General features: G+C 38.7%; 1 protein-coding gene across 1 annotated transcript in view; it reads right to left on the bottom strand.

Moving 5' to 3' along the window:
• LOC311287025 (serine/threonine-protein kinase pim-2-like) overlaps positions 1-17,944 on the bottom strand; it is a 131,331-nt gene that overhangs the window by 49,038 nt on the left and 64,349 nt on the right. The gene's annotated exons all lie outside the window — the stretch shown is intronic.

The following is a 17,944-nucleotide window of genomic DNA, read 5'->3' on the forward strand; positions in this document are numbered from 1 at the left end:
ATGGTCTTTGAAGTCTTTGTGGCCGGTGTCCTGCTGTCATTGCAGAGGGTGAGCTTGCAGGCCTGGCTGAATATGTAAACAGGGAGATGATGATTACTTATGAACAGAAAAAACAAAAAAAAACAAGATGGCAGAACAGAAATGCACGACAGTAACAATGGTTAAAATGATTTGAATGAACAGAATCATCTTTTGTGTTTGAGCCTGATGCATATTAAAATGGTTTATTGGATTAGCATTTAATAGTATATAATCTAATTTAGACCATGTAATACGGAGATTTGAGGATGAAGCATTTTGAAATTTTCATGTTGGGAGAATCAGTGGGTAATGTTCATTTTAACTTAATGGCTTGGCGTAGAAAATAAAACACTCTGTTATACCTTAAAAAACTGTTTTTCTTTTTTGCACTTTTGTGAATGTTGTGCTGAATGGGTGGAACCTGTTTTTCAATATAAAAAGGTTATTTCTATTACAGGTATGATGCAATCTAATGCAAAGAGCAAACACATTTTGTTTCAATAGCATGTGCTCAGCATGTGCAGCGTTGACTCGAAATTGATACAAAAGTGGCGTTCTGTAGACAGCTGCAACAGTTACGTTCAAGGCCTGTTTTCCGCCATTTTGTGTGATAGTAGAGATCTAACTGGCAGGTCACCATTTCAACAATGTCCCAAGAGTCATTGACTTTGTAAATTTGTTCTGTGGGGCTGGGCCTCAGGCACGAGTTGTTTTGAGTAACATGGAACATGTCCATGAAAGCAAATGTCTGTTCAGAGGCTTAACCCAGCAATCAGGCTGTGGTAGAAAAGGGAAACTGATTTTTATTCTTCACAGGAGGAAATAGGTTTCAGGATAATAGGAGGGTGATGCCGCACAATGCAGAAGACTGCAGTGGGGAGAACAGGACTGAAAGGTCTCTTCTTGATAGGAGGAGCTCTGACACAGTGTAGAAAGGGAGAGAGTGGCCATGACAAACAAGATAATACCTTCAGACATTTTTACATGTACACATACACACAAATAATGGCCTCTACATAGAAAGGAAAACACATGGACAAATGAACAACATGGAATATGAAGAGCTCAAAAAACAAGTACTGTAAACATGCTACTCTCACCTACTATCTAAAAGAAAAGAGGAGTTTTGCACATAAAAAAAGTGCTAATGCACAGAACTGATTACAGGGTACGTTTGTACCACTGTGTGTGTGTCTGTGAGAAGCATGAGAAAGGCTTTGCGAGAGAAGATGCTGGAAATATCTGAAGGTTCCCAAGTGCCCTCCGCAGGCACTATAATGAGCTCCTCCACATACCAAGCACGAATTCTCGGGTTTCTTAAAAAAAAAGAAAGAAAAAAACACACAGGCGTACAGATTTATGAAAGGAATGTTCTCTAAAACTAAGGGGGGTGGGGGTGGGATGGGTGAATGAACTCACTGGCTTCAGTGTTTTTTAGAGTCACTGAAAAACGTATTCTCTTTACCATTTGTGAGATGAGAATGGATAGTATTATATGTGGAAAAAAACGCTGTTTAAACAAATATTGTGCAGCGGCATTGCCCATTTAAAGGGGTCGTTCACCTAAAAATTACAATCTATCATGATTTACTCACTCTCTTGTCAGTCCAAACCAGTATAACTTTATTTTGTAGAACAAAAAAAATAATATATAGATATTTTGAAGAAAGTTCATTATACACATTTTTCAAAATATTTTACTTATTATTATTATTAAAATGCTATAATATCTTGCGCTGTAAGTTCTTAGGGTTTTTTACACAAGCCGCTGTTTGTCATCAAAAATAAACTCTGGTTTGCAGATTTAAGGGGAGAGGTCCAGTGTGAGGAATTTTCTGTACAAGGTGTCCTGTTTCCTCATCCCATCTTACTGTGCTTGGGGAGCAAGGTTCCTTCCTTCCTTCAACTTTCTCTCTCGCTCCCTTCCTCCCTTATTCCCCCTCTCTTTTCCTTAGCTTTCATGCACAAGAGATGAGAGGCCCTGCTTGCATCTTGATTTAAAGGCTCTCTACACAGTGCATAGTTGTGCAGCCACAGCTGCAGTGCTTGGATACACCAGTGTTCTATACTGGAGCCTTGGCACAAAACTCAACGTGTTTTCCTGTTCCTGACACATTAGGACATCTGATCTTTCACTTCCCTGTCTCCCCATCATCTAAAATTCCCTTCATTGGTATAAATCAACGCCAAATCTGGCACATGTATTAAAAGTATTATGTTATTTAAAAATATTTAAAGTTGCCATGAAATGGATATTCACTTTATCTATTTTCTAAATGCATCTTATTGATCTTATTGTTAATGATTCAGCCATGCATGTTTCTTTTTTTTTATTTCTTTTTTATCAATATGTCATAACTCGATCTTCCGGTGAAATGACACTCTCTGAGACTTTCCCAATCATTTAGTCCAATTGCTTAAACGCTGCCCCCTTCAATCAACTGCAACTTGAATTATCATCTGCCTTCATCCAAATCAAAATTGAATGGACCAAAGTCAACAACCAAAGTCCCTGCCCTACTTTTTTTTTTTTTTTTACAATTTTTGGTGCTGTTAAAATATTGGAAAGCACACAAATAGACAAAGTGGGAGCATTTCAGAATTTCACAAAATGTGCTAAAATGTGTTGCTAAAAATGTCGTTGTGATAGTTTGATGTTCTTGTGTTCTGGCTTGAGTGTTTCAGAGAAAATAATATACTACAATACCAAATATTTACTTTCATTTCTTTCTTTCATATTTACTTTTTATTGTTAGATTTTTGCAACGTTATTCTGGTGGAAATGCCCATAGATGTCTTGATTTGAAAGGCGATAAAGTGGTGAAAGGGAGAGAAAAGAGAGAGAGAGAGTAAAGTGGTAAAAGGGAGAAAGAGAGAGAGAGAGAGAGAGAGAAATGCAAACAAAAATCAGCGCCCTGACATAGACAAAGAAAGTGTGGTTTCTTTCTAAATCATATCACATGACTACAAGAAGACCTTTTGATTCCTGCAGATGAAAGTCAACGGATGACTGTGGTCCAGTCACATCAGTATTGCAGCAGTAGATGCAAAAAAAAAGTGTTAAAAAATGCTACAAAAACTCCAAGGGGGGTTCCCATTGTTTTTACTCCTCTCTTATTCTCTCACTCCCTTTGTGATTCATGGCCTTGCAATGCTCTGCCCATCTGTGCAGCTGCTCTATACGGCTGCCATTATATGCGGGTCTGCAGAAGGCTTTCAGCGTGAGCTCAGTCATACTTACAACCAGTATTGATCCACGAGTTAGCGTAATGGCCACAGAGAGGGCTGGGTCTGCCTCTTTACCCTTTCCCCTCTATTGCTCTCTCTCCCTCCCCCTGCCTATATAGATTGCACATTTCCCCGGCCTGGCCGTCGTCTCTTCAAGCTCTGCAGCACACTTTTGTAACAGACCCAGCCAAATGCACATTTGAGAGGTGAGGAAAGGGAAGACAGTGTGAGAGTGGAGGTTGTGTGTATGTGTGTGTGTGTGTATGAACTGGTGACAGCCCCAGCATGGAGCCTCTATGGGGGTAGATGTGTCTTTGTCGTGCCGCCCAACCCCCTTCTTCTCTTCCCGCTACCCTCAGCCATTAGGAGAGAGAATGTTATACCCTAACACTTAATCATTCTAGACCATTAAACAGAGGAAGGAGGAACCAGAAGCCACATGCTAAGCAGAGCTCATTTTCCCCTGAACAGCGCAACGATCCAGCCAAACTGATTGTGTTTGATGTTACACTCCTCTTTCCAGTCATTATAGACTGTAAAAAGCACTAAATTTGCCAGCTGCTATAAGGTTAAAATGACATTTTTAGGTGTAGATATGCAAACACACACATGGAGTGTTTCTAGCCTTTTGTCAGTATTAGGGCACAGACCCAATTCGCAAATTTGTTATGGCTAGTTCTGATTATAAACAGCAGAGAGAAAACACATGTGACGTGATTGCTGCATTCTTGAAAATGATTCTCAGGCTGGTATGGTATTCATACCTTCAGACGATGATTTATCAGTAATATTTTTACTGGGGCACAGCAGTATTTAAAAGGTCTAGCGACGCCCCTCACTCAAACTATATCCTGCAATGTCATAGTTAAAATCAGCACCCTGAACACGATTGGCACGATTGGAACAGTGGCACTGGGTATGTGAGCGTGTGTGTGTGTGTTTAAGATTAAATATTAAAACTATGTTGAGCTCAGTCACCTTGAGAAAACTCTCAGTAATGTAGGCAGGTTAGAAACAGAGAGCCATTGAAATCTCACATTCCTGCCCTTCCATGCAGAAAACAGTCCACTGGTTACAATGTATTCGAAACCTACAGTACAGTCATTTTGTAATCACAGGGAAGTATCAGTGCTATCTCATCAGAACTACTTCTTCAAGTAAAACAAAACAACCACATTCACATGCTGGTAAGTCAAATGTACGTCCTAATAAACTGGGTTGTTGTCAATGGCCGTTTACACCTGGTATTAAAAATGCGTTTTGGTCGATTGGATCACAAGTGGACGACGCTAAAAACAGGTGTAAACGGGTTCTAAAACATTTTGAGCTTCTCCACCTTCGACCACTTCCAGAGGTAGTCGGAAACACATTTGACCGGATTGCTTTCGTAGTGTAAACGCTCATGTGGACAGCTTCAAAAGACTGCTTGCTCTCCACCTACTGACCTAACGCGTAAATATTATGGGAAGTGCGCTAGCCAGGCGGGATTCTAACTTTGCTGGCTGGAGACACAAGTTTGGTTTGAAGACGAAAAACGTACCAAGCACAATGTTCTCACACCATTCCTGATTTCTAACAAGCGTTTGGCGAGTTCGGCAGAAATGAAAGCTGCTGCTCTCCGTATGTTTTTCTGTTTTCTCCGGGCGCATTCATATGTAAATCGCACAAGCTTATTTTGTCCATTAGATCGAAAGATCTGAAAAATCACATACATTTACCCACCCACAGACCCTCACCTCGAAGAAATCAGGACAGAAGTGGCTGAAAGTGGAAAAAACAGACGGATTAAAATAAGCAGGTGTAAACGGGTATGTGTCTTCCTTGTCTACTTGTGATCCGATCGACCAAAACGCATCTTAATACCAGGTGTAAACAGGGCTAGTGATTAGATTATTCCAGACAAACTGAATTTATCACACAATGAAAAATAGTAATCTTGAAAAGATCATACTCACATATAAACACAGTGGTGTGATTTTGGTTTAAAAAAATATTTCTTTATTACCTTTTCAATTACTGATAAAGACAGGAAGGTTGTTGTTTTTTTCGGCACTTGTTCAACAAAATAAAGAGCAAATGCATATAAAGAGTTCTGCATAACTTTGCAATATCTTTGAATATTATTGTGTTTGTGCGGCCACAAAGACTGAAATGTTACACAAGCCTAGATTCAGTTCAAATAAGTTTATTTGGCAGGCTTTATCACTATTATTCATCAAAAGTACACAAAAACTTTAGTCAACATTCACATTTAATTGAAACGTGTACAATGTACATTTTTCCCTATTCAAATTCACTTCCGCCATGATTCATACGCTGGCACAGTAACAGCTTGAAAAGTTTGTGCTTAAAGAAATTCCCAGTGGTAAAACATGCCATTGTGAGCTTTTCTTATATATGAGATCATTTCAACATGGCCTGAAGGCAGCAAGAAAGAGTGAGATAAAGAGAAATGCATAATTGTATATTTTAGGCTGTGTGTGAGCTCTACCAATAAGTTACAGGGATGGTATCAGATCTTGCAGAAAATGTTGTTCCAAACCTGTATAATTCTGAAGAACATAAAATGAATTCTAAAGAATTTGTCGACTGTTTTTGCCCATACAATAAAAAGAACATTTGGACATATTGCAACACTTTCAAAGTGAAATGCCCAGTAAGTGGCACTAAAAGCATGCTCAGTTTTATCCAAAACAGATTTTGGCAACGTTGTGTTACATTTAGTAAGATACCGGGGCAGTTTGGAAATAAAATGTGGGCGCTAAAAGGTCAATGCTTGTCTGAAAATAACGTACTTAACCTACCATAAACCCTACCCTACCCAAGCACTTGAATTATGCGTGAAACGTCATCATTGTGTATCATACATTGCCACCTTGAGGAATAAAGAAATAATTTAATTCATTGTTGCACAGAAAAAATATATACTTACACTACTACATACCTCTTTTTACAAAAAAAATAATTAGAAAACAATGAATAGATTGAGGAATACTAAGAAGGTTGATAGCTAACTTAAAAAAAATGAATGAGGAGAAGGGTAGTGAATGACATCCTGGGTCGATAAACACCGGAGGTATTTCAGTCAGGACCACTTTGAGAATGAAATTTATTGACAATCTTTGGATTTGGTGAGAGGCTTAGGCTCTAAGGTGCTCGCGCTGCCATAGACAGCTGAGATACATCCTTGAGACACAAATCCCCCAAGCCTTTTAATAACCAAATGTTTCTTAGCATACGTTTACAGAAGGAGATACAATGATTACTTACATAGAGTTTCTATATGAAAGATGAAGATGTGTAAATGTCGTTGAATGAGCTTAAATACTATAGTTGATTAGAGTAGGTGGAGTAGATATTGTTTAGCGATCAGTGGTCTGCCTGAACTACGCTTGAATTCCATTCGATCACTCAAGCTTCATTTGTTTGTTTTGTTTTTTGGTATAGGCATGTTTTTCCAATAAGACTATGTTTGTAGCCTACTGTAATTTCTGAGCAAACTCACTAGTCTCATTTGTTGAACATGAAGCACTAGCAGTTTGACTTTAGCCATAAAAAAGCAACAGCAGTATGCCTCTGTCCAGCAGCGCTTGTAGTCTACAAGAGATGACCTTGGATTTTAGAAGCATGAGGGTGACACTGCTAAATCAGAGGCTTTGCTTACTTAAGACAGGGCTGCCAGAGAACCTGTCGCACTGAATTATTTATCAACTAGATGACCGTTAGCGGGGACAGAGAGAAGAGAGTTGAGGGAGACAAGGCAAAATAACAGTCTCTCTCTGTGTGTGTGTGTGTGTGGGGGTGTGTGTTGCCAGATAAGAGTTCATGTCTGTTTGTATGGTGTGTTATGCAGTTGTCTGTTCTGCAGGGCTTTTTTTCTTTATTATTGTCTGTCACACCTTGTCACTGGACACACATATGCTAATACCCATTGATGCAGGTACAATGTAGTGAATGTACAGAGTTTCTTTGTGTGTGTGTGTGTGTAGATGTGGGGAGGAGAGAAAGGCCTTTAGGACAGAACAAATGTGTCCTGTCTAAGCTAACATGCTAACAAGCTATACATAATCTCACACAGACACTAACTGACACTGATAAAGCTGGGATGTTACAGCTCAACAACGCTATCAGTTTCACCATCACTAACGGAGTCAGATCATGAGACCTCGTACACCATTGCAAACCCTGTTCTGCACTCCAGCAAATCGACATTACAATCAACTTCACAAACATTTACCGGTAAAAGTGCCAATTGCCTTTTTGATCATTTTTGTTTCCCCCAACTACACGTGCATTAATTAGATCTGCATGAAAAATATTTTTTTTTTTACATTTCATGATTAGAAAATTTCCTGGTTATCAGTTTTGGAGATTTCAGTCTTTCCTTATTTCGTCCAATCTAGATGTTCACTACTGAAATATTAGTGCCACCCCTTTAAATGAATGTGACAACCCTACCTATAGGGTTAGTACTAACACACTGGTAACAACAGAAAGCAAATTATTCTTATATTTGTGTTTACAAAACTGTGAGTTGAAATGTCCTCTGGTTATCTTAGCCGCAGTCCATTAGATGATTACAGTCTTTCAGGCTCAGAGCGCTCTTTGCAGTGACACTCAACATGAACAGACAAACAAATGTGTCTCAAGAGAGAAAACAAGTGTTGCGTGCTGCTCTTTCTTCCCCTTTGATTGTGCAAGAAAAGATAAGTTTGTTGATGCTAAAATAAACTACCTTAAATTTCACCATTGCCATTCCAATTTATGAGATAAATAGCAATGTAACTGGTAGGGGTTCTGCAGGAAAAATAAATAAATGGAAAAAATTATATATAATTCATTTTTAATTATCTTTATAATCATGGTTAGTATTTTTCACATCTACTATAAATGTGTATTTATACACGTGATCTACAGCATCAGTTGCGTCGCGCCACTGCCATTGGCTGCGTCCAAAATCGCATACTTCCCAACTATAGGCTAATAGGCAAAAAATCAGTGTGTGACAAAAGTATGTCCAGATTCGAGGTAGGCCTACTCCTAAAAGAGTTACCAAAAAGTACCCGAATGACTTTTTCCGCCGAGATTCTTAAGTGTGCATACAATGGACACTTTACTATCCCATGAGGCCACAGGAGAGGAATTGTGAATGGCAGTGAAGCGACGCAACTGATGCTGATTGGTCACATGATAATGACAACATGCCGACTGTAGTAAGTCCAGATTAAATTCATACTAAAGACATTCATAACATACAGAACATACCTTTTTAGCGGGCATGAAGTAATTACTTATTCAAAATAAGTACCTACTCAAGAGAGTATGCGATTTCGGGCGTAGCCAGTCACAAATCCTCTCCCTTCATGGAATAGTAAAGTGCCCATCGTATGCACAATTCAGAATCTCAGCAGAAGAATAAGGTCATCTGGGTACTTTTTGAACTCTTTTGTGAGTGCTGTGGACATACTTCTTTTTTCACCTACTATATTATGCGATTTTGGATGCAGCTGCCACAGCTTCCCCGCCATTGACGGAATGTTCCGGCTTTCAGTGTTTTCACTGTTATACGGTAGGGGGCGCTATTACACATCTTCAGATAGAGTAGGGTACTGAATCTCCTGATCAAAACACAGGTGAAGAAGAAGCAGAAACAAAGCGATATGTAAGCAGAGAATGTCTAATAAGAAGAGAATTGGCACTCTCTGGTTACTTCCGGTTTCTGGACTGGCTGCAGTAACACGTCTCTGTCCATGCGGGGGCGCTCACAGGTGAGTGCAGAATGAATGGAGGTCTATAGCGCTATACCCATCAAAATCCACTTTTCTCAGGATATACATTTTTTTCCAGTAATTTGAATGTTGTATTCGAAAGGAGATGCAAAGAAATTACACATTGCTGGGTGTTAGAATTTTTAGAGTCACTTATTTGCTTTAAAAAGTCTTTTAAAGTGTCAATGACGTCATACACATCGTACAACCAGAGATACTGCTTTACGGCAATCCTTCAGTCACTCTGGTGCCTTCGCGCTCTGCACTTTCTTTTCTCTCGAGGCATCGACAACACAGCTGACACAGGTAAATACACGTGCTAGAAGAGTTTTTGTTTTGTTTGTTTCTGGTCCCGCTTCGGATGCCACGATGCCATCAAGCGGTCTCTCTGGTCGTAATCAGTCCTTCACTGACTAATCAGCGTTCATTAGCAGAATGCTAGCGTGTTATGGGCAACAACAACTCAACCTGTAAGAAATCGAAAGGACATAAGTACTCGTTCATTCAACTTTCAACCTATAACCCAGGTTGAACTTGCAAAACCTACAATCAAATCTGAGATTTCTCAATGGCAATCAGGTGAAAGAGACAAATTTAGCCGTCTAGCTCCATAGACTCCCATTCATTTTGCACTCATGGGCGATCGCCCCCAGTGGAACTCTGGTGGAACTACAACCACAATTCGGTACAATAGGACTTAATAGGAAGTGCCAAGGCTCTCCGTAGACGGGCTCTGATGTAAGTTAAAGTGCAGATGCATTTTGTAAAATAATGCGATCGTAAGGGGTGTTGATGGCCTCGATTTACTTCATCTATGTTTTGATCATCCTTCTAAAACCGATCCAGACATATTCTTTGACAACAACTAAATTTTTTTAGCTTTTTGCTCAAAATGTAGCTTTTTTTTCTTCTTTTTTTAAATGAAACTCACACACATTCAAATGTTGATAAAAAAAAAAAAAAAAAAAAGAATCCATGAAGCTAGAATAAAACGTTTTATTTATTTATCTATTTTTTTTAAGCAAAGGGTCAGTTCTTTATTTTGATATAGCCTATTTGCACGTTCAGATATTGATAGCCTACAACAAAATATTCTGGGCGCCACAAAACTTTTGTGAAAATGATCCAAAATGCTGGCGGTGGCTGGCAACTTTTGGTGACTGGTGGGGAAAGAGTTAAAAAAATATGTAGCCTAGGCCTAGGATCAGTAATATTTTTTGAAAGAAGTTTCTTATGCTCACCAAGGCTACATTTGTTTGATAAAAAATATACAACAAAAATTTTGGTGAAATATTAATCAATATTTAAAATACAGTTTTAAAAAACAGTGCCACATGATCCTTCAGAAATCATTCTTATATGCTGATTTGCTGCTCAAGAAACATTTCTTATTATCCATGTTGAAAACAGTTGTGCTTCATGTGTTGGAAACTAAATTGAAGAATTCATTACTTAAAAAAATAGAGTAAAATCTTACTGACCTTATACTGACATTTCTTATTATTATCATGTTGGGAATTGTTATTGTGGCAACTGTGATACATTTTTTAGGATTCTTTGTTGAATATAATGTTCAAAAGCATTTATTTAATATCCTGTGTGACACTATAAATGTCACTTTTGTTCAATTTAATACACCCTTGCTTAATAGAAGTATACATTTCTAAAATAGTACTGCCTCCATACTTTAGAACTGTATAGTAATATATATTTGGAATATATGTCAGTATGTCTCATTATTGAGACTGAAAGAGAGGAAGAGACAGTGTCATAGAGGAAGGAGAGGTTTGAGGAAGAAACAGAGGATAGAGAGCAAGAGAGTAGTGAATAAATGGAGAGGAAGGCAGTTGGCACATTAGGGAGGGAGATCCTGCGGTGCAGCTTCAAACAAAAAGGCCCACTATGAGTGCGATCACTGATTACCAGTCTGGTGGTTGGGCCTCATTAAATCCTTTCTCTCTGTCACTCCCTCTTCCTTTCTCAACCTCACACACTTCTCACCTCCTCTTCTGCCGCCCAGCCATATGCCCACACAGCCGTACCCCCAGGTGCAAAGAGCAAAACAGAGGATGGAGCAGAGAGGAAAATCCTCATCTATCAAGCCTCCTGCAACCTTGAACCATGCAGAGGCATCACAAAAAAAGAACAGAAGAACTAGAGAGAGAACAAAAAGAGTTATTAGTGAACATTTCCTACATCGAGACATCTTGAGTGCACCACTTGAAGGGCGATTACAAGTCGACACGTAAAAGCTTTAGCTAATATCACTTATCTTCACATCATTACACAGACTATGAGAGGAGAAACTAGAGAAAGCAAGAGTGATGTGTGTGTGTTTTTTCTGATGTTTGAAATCTTTGGTCTGGCCTGATACCACTAATGAGAATAGGATGTGTTTCTGAGGAGGCCATCAGATGCGGCCCGTGTCTCCTGACAACCCCTCAGAGCTGTTGCGGGCCACTTTAACCCTCTTAAAAGCAGCTTTTCATGCTGAAACTTCATGTTATCATGCACATCTGTGATTTGTACATGAATATATAACAAAGGTACAAGGCTGCGATACACTAAAAACAAAAAAGCTGTCACTGGGTCAGTGCCCTTTCAAAAGGTACACCTAAAGAGTGCATATTAGTACCTCAAAGGTATGGTACCAAAATTGTACATATTAGCAACTTTTTAAATGGTACCGTCTCTTCTGAGAGTGTACGGGTCAATTTGACCCTGTTTATACAAAATTCCTCTGTTACTTACCTTCACTAGCTTCAAAACGAGCAAGACTTGCTACCTATGAATACGATGCTCTTGGACATGATGGTGAATTTGAAATAGGGGAGCAAATTGTCTGAAAAACAACAGCATTGTAGAAATGACTACTGATCCTAAAGAGTATCATCTGATCACTCCCCCATTAAGGAGTCACTCTAGAGTGCAATCTCAACACATTATCAACATGATATAAAGAGATCATAATGAACTATTGTTCATAATGCATTATCTTGAGTAAAACAAAGCATTCAGCAAGGAGGACTTATAGTCATGTGCTGTTTTCATCATGTGTTCTTTTTATCAGGGCAAATGTATAATAAATAAGCAGACACATACACTACTGTTCAAAAGTTTAAATTGCATTTGAAAATTAACATAATATTTCACAATATTGCTGGTTTTACTGTATTTTGATCAAATAAATGCAGCCTTGGTGAGCATAAGAAAGAAACTTTTACTGACCCCCACTTTTGAATGGTAGTGTACATGCATACATAGTTTTTAATGTAAGTTTGGATTTTATATAAAACGTATGGCCTTTACCTTTGGTGCAGCTCAGTTCCTAGTACATTAGAACTGACAATAAAGCAATTACACTGAAGTGTGTTATCACACACATCCTCATACACAGCCTTTTCAGCAGTTCTGTATTTAGATAAATATAGGAATAAAGGAAGTGTGCAAACATGATACGACACATCTGCAAGCACAAGAAAAAGAGAATGAAACTTCACAGAGAGAGAGAGAGAGAGAGAGAGAGAGAAGAGAGAGAGAGAGAGAGAAGAGAAGAGAGAGAGAGAGAGAGAGAGAGAGAGAGAGAGAGAGAGAGAGAGAGAGAGAGAGAGAGAGAGAGAGAGAGAGACCATCGAGACAAGGGGTGTTTAAAAAAAAGGAAATTAGGAAACAAAAGCAACAAAAAAAAAAGGAAATGAAAGGACAAGTAACTTCCCAATGTAATACAACACAGACTCCCCAGCACAAATAGACCTAGAACATACTACATGGTCATCATGATAATGTGATTTATGTGCAAAAAAAAAAAAAAACCTGGGCGGATTAAACATATTATACAGTCACTCAGGCGGCACACATTTCTGCAAATATTGAGAACATTTACATTAATGCACTTGGCAGAAACCTTTGTCCAAAACGACTAAGTGCATTAAAAACATTATTATTTATGTTTATAACAACTCCAGCCTCAGGGATTGTGGAAATGTTTTTTAGCAGCAAGCTTCTCTAGAGAAGGAGGTAATGAAATCTGAAAAACTCAGCGTTGTGGTCTCGAAACATGTAATCCTCATTTGTCTTCCCATGAGGCTGCCAGGGACAAAAAGTAATATTTTTAACATATGTTTTCCAAACTAAGCTCTCACAAATTAATTATAATCCAGCATGTGATTTATGCTTTTCTAGAAGCCGCTGAAGATAGCCTATTTGGATTAAATTACATGTTATAATTCAATTATTATTTTTTTTTTTTTTTTGAGAAGTACTTTTTATGAAAGTGAAAGAGAGAAGGTAGAAATGAGGAGAGGATGGATTTGGTTTTTGGATTTGCTGTAGTTTGCAACCATAAAAAAAAAAAAAGAGCCTACGCTGATGACGACGGACATTTGTGGAGTGTTTTGGCTGTCGCTCACACAAACACTAAGACAGACCGACCACACTGCGAGAGAGCACTCATGCCTTCAAGACACGCAGCCATTTCTGCACGCACACACATACACAGTAATATCCAGCCACCCAAACACTTGCATAACACTGTCTGATCCCCGTTTCGTGACCCTGCAGCATGCCAAACACAGCACTGATGCAGCGGGGTTAGACAGAGGTCCTTGTCTGTCTCTGTCTGCCTGGTGGGAAGAAAGTCGACGTCTCGTCTGATAACACCCCTCTACCCGAATTCAGAGCTCCCTTAAAATCAAAAGCTGTCAGTGAAAGCAGGTCATCTGTACAACGCTATCTCCTTCAGTGAGAGGATTGTTCCTGTGCTGATCAAAGTTGAGCATGAACCTGATAATCTGACATTTTTCAAACAGGCAGGTGAGCGATAGCATCAACAATAACATCCCCTTAATAACAGACAATAAAAAGCTGTTGTTTTATCCACCCTATAGTCTAGGATTACAAAGCTGACTGCAGACTGACCTCTTCCTGTGAGTGTGCTAGAGTGTTTTTGGCAGTGAGAAAAGCACATAAGAGAGTGCATGCATTACACACTCAGTTCTGGCCAACAATGTGATCAAACCCTGAGATGATTAAACCACAAGGCCAGTATTAAAAACAAGAACTGTATTAAAGCTTAAGCCTTCATATTGCCGGCATGGCAGGCCATTGCTACCTCAAATCAAATTGAATTGAATTCTGAATTGTGTACAACCCTGCTGTGTTACAGCTAATAGCTTTTGGAATAGGTTTGATCTAAATTTTACACACACTTGACTAAAAATGCAAATTCACTTTTTATTTACAAGATAATGGCACTCACATGCATTGTTATAAGGCCGTAGGGCATTCACTTTGGCAAGAGTTTGAAATATCTTCATTGTTGCAGTATGCCTACTGTTTTACTTACTATTTAAACAAAATAAGGTTCAGTGCACAGTATTCAGTAAACAGCCATTCTCAGGAAGCTTAGCTTAGTGCATGGATGTGTGGTTTCTAACCTTTGTGGTATATCTGAAGCAGCTCCCTCCTGTGGCTGTGGAAGTCCACTACACAGACATCTCTACACCCATCAAAAAAAAAAAAAAAAAAAAAAAAAATCAAGATTCTGACCTGGCTCCTCCACGACCCCCTCTCCCCATCACCCACTCCCCATCTCATCTCCTCTCTGTTCCCTCCCCCTCTCTTCTCTTGCTGACTGCTGCATTGTGGGTCTGTAGCATTATGCTGGCACAGTGTATACAAGCTTGCTGACACATGCAAAGCAGCACAGCCAGACACCCTAACAAATCCACACACACATATGCACACAGCATCCACACACACGTATACAACACCCTGGATTAATCTTTTTCATGTTGCCTAAATGCTGAAGTGCTTTCAGTGACTGCAGAGCTTCCAGGTCTGTTGGAAATTAGTCCGTCTAGCGCTTCTTACTGTTCTCAGCAGGTTCTTTTCAGCCTTAAATTATTAGTGGTGCTTTCTAAAGGGGAATTTCACATGGACATTTATTACAACAAAACTTTGTTGTGAATAATGTATTTTATATGCACAATGATGACTAGATTTCAATTTATTATAATTTATTGTCGCATTTGCGACTATTTTAGTCGCAGTCTGGTGCTCTTTGTAGTTGTATTGAAGGAGGAACCTGAGCCATAGAGACCAGAATATCATAGAGACTTGACAATGGTTTCTTTTGACGTGGTTGAGTAAATAACCACTTAGCAACCGCCCAGAACACCCTAGCAACCAAAGAGTAACATGCCAAAACCAATATAAACACCTAATGTCCATACAGCAATGCCCTGGCAATCAAACACAACAAAACAGTATCATGACTGTGAGTTTTGTGCAGGAAAATACCTAAGCATTTTCACAGAAAATTTAAAGATACATGGTGCTCTATCACCAGATAAGGATCTAGGTATGATGTCCTTCCTTATACTTTTGAAAAAATATATATACTAAAGTTAAATCAACCATGACAAAGTAATCATAGAAGGAATGGCATGAATGCAGGAAGACCACAAGCTTATATTCGGTCATGAAACCTTTGGGTGTCTTCATATGACTCATAACCTGGGCTCTCAGCTCTGCTGAGACATTAGAGGAGTACCGGTAGTTCACTTTAAAATTAAAATTACCCCATGATTTACTCACCCAAGTCATCCTAGGTGTATATGACTTTCTTCTTTCAGACGAATGCAATTCGATTTATATTAATAAACACCCTGACGCTTCAGAGCTTTATAATGGCAGTGGATTCCAACTATCAGTTTAACACTCAAAAACGTGCATCCATCCATCCATCATAAACAAACTTCAAACGGCTAATAAAGGCCTTCTGAAGCAAAGTGATGAGTTTGTGTAAGAACAATATTCATATTTAACACATTACAAAGTAAATTTCAGCAGTACGTTGCATTACTTGCATAAGATGCGCTTTAGACTTAAGTTGAATCCGTATGTTCGTTTGGCCAGAAGCTTTATAAAGGTTTAAATATGAATATTTTTCTTACACAAATTCATCACTTTGCTCCAGAAGGCCTTTATTAACCCCCCGGAGCCGTGTGGACTTCTTTTATGATGGATGGATTCATTTTTTTGAGCTTCAAACTGATGGTTGCAATCCACTGCCATTATAAAGCTCGGAAACATCAGGGTGTTTATTAATATAACTCTGATTGTAGTCGTCTAAAAGAAGAAAGTCATACACACCTATGCTTGAGGGTGAGTAAATCATGGGGTCATTTTTATTTTAAAGTGAACAACTCCTTTAAGATGCTCATGTGTTTAAATTAATTAATTTTTTTCTATTCACATGATAATCTTTTGCACTCTTTTATTTTCTACCTGTGCCTTTGCGTATGAAAGTTTGTCTCCTTATTGGCTACTTTATCTCTGATTTTGCCCCTACTGGTATGATTTCTTAGAGGAAGGAATAGCAACAACCGTGCTCCATCCATGACCCCCAGAAGTGCAGGCCACACCACTTGTCTGTGGAATTCTCTGTGTCCCTCCATGTTCATCAACACCTCACTGTAGAGCCTGACAGGTTCAGAGGGAGAGAGTGGATGCTGTCCCAGCTAAGCACACTATCAAGCTTAGTGTTTCCTCAAGGATGTGCCATTCGTTATTAAAAGGAATTCCATGCATAGCTGGGATTGTTGAGATTTTTTAATAAAAATTGTCAGTTTGACCCAGGCCGTAGTCTACTGAAGTAAAGATAAGAGGCCCCACTTTCGAAGGGAAGAGAAAAAGACAATGTATGTGAATATGTGAATTCTCTCTGTAGCCCCTTGCTCTTGAAGTCTTTTCCATCTCTGGCTCTTGTTTTCCCAGCATGGCCTCCAGAATGTTTCCACCCAGTGGGGAGGTGCATCCTGCAGTATGGGTCAATGGGTTTGCGCTTCGGATAGCTCTCCCCCACCTCTCTCGATACACACACACTCTCACACACTCCACACTGCCTCAAGGATGAAATAAAGACAACTTCACTATCAGCACGTGAATTATGAATGATTAATTCAAACAGCATGTTTGAGTAACAGGAAGTGTGTGACTGAGCACAGGTGTGTATGTGTGTGTGTGTGTGTGTGTGTGTGTGTGTGTGTGTGTGTGTGTGTGCCTTTGACTTTGACTATAAAGAGATAACAGTGATGGAAGAGAAAGGGAATGCAAAAAACTAAAAGGGGGAATCAGTGATAAGAATGGCAGCTAATGCATGTCTTCATGTTTTGACGCACATGCTTACATGCAAAAAACATTTAAATACATTACTGTTCAAAAGTTTGAGGTCAGTACGATAAAAAAAAAAAAAGGAATACTTTTATTCAGCAAACATGCGTTAAATTGATCAAAAATGACAGTAAGACTTATAGTTACAAAAAAAAAAAAATTCTAAATAAATTATGTTCTTATGAACAGAAATCCTTGTAAATAATGTAGCACAGTTTCCAAAAAAATATTAAGCAGCACAACTGTTTTTAACATTGAAAATAATAACAAATGTTTCTAAATCAGCATCAGAAAGATTTCTGAAGGATCATGTGACACTAAAGCCTGGAATAATGATAGCTAAAAAAAATCCACTTTTCATCACAGGAATAAATTTAATTTGAAATATAACAGTTATTTTAAATTGTAATAATATTTGTGTTTGCATTACCACTCACTTTAAACAGTTAACATGTTAATATGCAATTTTTATAGAATTGTACAGAATTGTAAATTTTTTTTTTTTTTTTTTTGAGATATGGTGGTTCCACTTGCAAAGCTCTGTCATGGAAAGATAAATATTGCCACACTTATAACATCTCTGAAGAATGAGGGTCTTCATGATGCTGAGGGTTTCTCCACACTCTGAGATCTATCATAGTCTAGCTGTAGTTTGCTTTGGAGGGCTTACAGTGTATGGCTTCTCAAGAGCCATTGTTTACAGAAACACGCAGATAAAATGAACACAGGGTTCTGGTGGCCAGTTAAGGGTG

The sequence above is a fragment of the Rutilus rutilus genome (genome assembly GCF_951802725.1).
Source record: "Rutilus rutilus genome assembly, chromosome: 3".
NCBI lineage: Eukaryota > Metazoa > Chordata > Actinopteri > Cypriniformes > Leuciscidae > Rutilus > Rutilus rutilus.